Here is a 3,137-nt window from a genome sequence, read left to right on the forward strand (position 1 = left end):
TCGATGTTTTGTGAAGGTGGGGGGGGGGGGGATTAATGTTTAGCTTTAACTGCCTCCCTCCCTGGCTGCACATTGAGCCTACCTATTTTTCCCAGGTATTGGAATCATGTGACTTTCTCCCATATGACCGTGCTGTGCATGATGATTAGCTGCTTAGGAACCCGGGTCTGTCACATGTGTGGGGAGAGAGTCCTCATCACCTGCAGCTTTTATGGGACTTCTCTGTGTAGTACCAATGGCCTGAAAGGAGTGGTGTGGGGAAGCAAGGGAAGGTGAGCATGGGCAGCAAGGAAGGGTGGCAGTTTGGTAACAATAAATGGTGGCGGGTTTGGTAATCCTGTGTGGGCTAAGCATAGGTTCATTTACATTATTGTCACACAGCGGGGCTGCTCTATGAAAATTAGAACTGTTGAGACTGCACAGTGCTGAAAAATAATTGGTTGCTGTTGGCCATGTCCCCATTTCTGTATATTGATCCTATTATATTACTTCTATGGATGGCAGATCAATCCAGCCCTGTCCTCTGCAGTACTTCTTTTCCACCACTAGATGTCCTCAGTCACCCAGCACCATTCATCTTCCTGTACGCCCAGGCTCACATTAACCCTCTCAGCTGGTGACGGGACAATAGCAGGAGAAGCCGCAGAGCAATGAGCTAATCTCTCCACCTATCAGGATGCAAATGCCCACTGCAAGGGTCTTTTCTTTTTTTTTTTTTGCTGCTGCCCAGAGTGGTGATTTATGGCTACCTTTTGGGCTTGGTTTTAATTCTGGCTTGGAAATAATGTAGGGGAATACTATAGTGCATGGGTAGGCAACCTCAGCACTTCAGCTGTGGTGAAAACACAAATTCCATCATGCCTCTGGGAGTCATGCCCATGCCTGTCAGTCTTGCAGTGCCTCATGGGGTTTGTAGTTTCAGCATAGCTGGAGGGTCGAGGTTGCCTACCCTTGCTATAGAGCAGGGGTGGGGAACCTCCGGCTGTGGTGAAACTACAAATCCCTTGAAGCATTGCAAGACTGACAGGCATAGGCATGACTCCCAGAGACAGATGCATCATGGGATTTGTAGTTGCACCACGGCTGGAAGGCCGGAGGTTCCACACCCCTGCTATAGAGTGTTACTTAAAGGAGAACTATGGGGTCAGTGTTTTTCCCCATAGTTCTCCTTAGGGTAACGGGAGGACACAAACTAGCGTCCTCCCATCACCCAAAGCTCAGTATATGGTGAGCTGCAGCTCGCGGTATACTGGGAAGCCGCAGTCGGAACGGATCCTGACAATTCTGTCTGGATCCACCCAGCTGCGTGAGTGACAGCTGGCTCTGCCTATCTAAAGGCAGAGCCAGCTGTACCCGCCCCCTCCCCCGTCCGTACCGCCAGTCAGCGCTGGAGGATCTGACAAGGAAGGGGGGAATCCAGTCCCTCCCCTGTCACGGCTCTCTGCCGACACAGGATCGAGAAGTGAGCGAACGCCGGTATGTGTTCGCTCACTTCCCGATCTACAGAGCCGACCTGTGACAGTCTCATTGTCACAGGTCGGCTCAGATTATGAGGCTGATTGAAAATCACTCCTTTTAAGTGACGACTCCAAATCTGCTGGCGCTGTTGACAATGTATCCAACATGGCTGCACCCAGCTTGGTTTCAATTCAGGGTTAGAAATATGAGGTCATCATTAGCTTCCTCTAACAGGGTTCCATCATGAATATTCGTATGATTGCCAAGGGTAGGCAACTGTACACGTGATTGTGTAATGGTGACACTGGCAATGTATTGTGTACACAGGGCCGGATTTCCCACAAGGTCAGTGAACAGAGGGGCGGCACAGCCCTCGGGCTGGTAGTGTTTTTTTGTTTCTACATTTAGCCCTGCTTCAGGCAAATAGAACTAAATGTAGAGATCACTTGTACTAAAAAAAAAAAAAAATTGGCTTCCCCGCTCTACATTTATCCGGGAAATGTCGCTGAGATCACTTGTAATATCTGTGCAGCTCTGACGCCACCCTCCTCCATGGTCTGCCCCCACCTCACCTGGCTGCCTCTCCCCACCTCCTTTCCCACCGTGGTTTTCGGGGACCCCTGCTCCTCTGGGGGACCCGGCACCAGGGCCCATTCAGAGCGGAGAACGTCTGTTCCCCGCTCTGCTCCGTGTGAACACTGAGAGGGGAGAGCTGCACTCGCAACCTTGCCATCTCAGCTGTCACTGACGTTCTAGCACAGTGCTGTGCTAGAGCTCCTGTATTGGAAGTGACGGGTTCAATAAGGAGAAGCTGTCACCTCCAAATGCTATCACACAGGGGCTTGTTATCCCCTGTGTGATGGCAATAAAGTTAAGTCAAGAAAGAAAAAAAAATGTAAAAATTTTAATTGATAAAAAATAATAAACAAAGATAAGATTTTTTTTAAAATGAACTGGGGATGCACCGATACCGATTCTAGTATCGATATCGGTGCCGATACCGAGTATTTGGGCGAGTACTCGTACTCGCCCAAATGCTCCGATGACTAGCACGAGTACTATCTGTATCAGGAAGCCAGGCAACGCGTCATTACACGCTGCCCGGTTTCCTGATTGGCCGGGAAGCAGCTCCATGCTCTCTCGTCACTTATGATGAGAGAGCATGGAGCCGACTTCCCGGCCAATCAGGAAGCCGGGCAGGGGGTAATGACGCGCTTCCTGATTGGTCGGGAAGCCGGATGCTGTGTAATGACGCAGCGCCCGGCATTCTGATTGGCCGGGAAGCTGGCTTCATGCTCCCTCGTCATCTCATGACGAGGGAGCATGGAGCCGTCCTCCCGGCCAATCAGAAAGCAGGGTGTCGCGTCATTACACGGCGCCCGGCTTTCTCATTGGCCAGACAGCTCCGGCTGGGTACCGGAGGAAGGCCGCTTTCTGGCTGGAGAGGCCTCGGGGGTGACAGACTGCACATACTAAGGTAAGAGGGGACTTTCTTGTTAATCGGGAAGCCGGGTGGTGAGTCTTTACGCGCTGCCCGGCTTCCCGGCTAATCAGGAAGCCAGGCGCTCCAGACAAAAACAATTATCGGTACTCGGTACCAAAATACCGGTATCGGTGCATCCCAAGTGAAAACCAACCCTGCCGCCCCTGCCATCTGGTTGCCATTCTCAATTGGGGGG

Source organism: Nanorana parkeri, unplaced genomic scaffold (assembly GCF_000935625.1).
Source record: "Nanorana parkeri isolate BGI_ZX_2015 unplaced genomic scaffold, ASM93562v1 scaffold1776, whole genome shotgun sequence".
Classification (NCBI taxonomy): Eukaryota; Metazoa; Chordata; class Amphibia; order Anura; family Dicroglossidae; genus Nanorana; species Nanorana parkeri.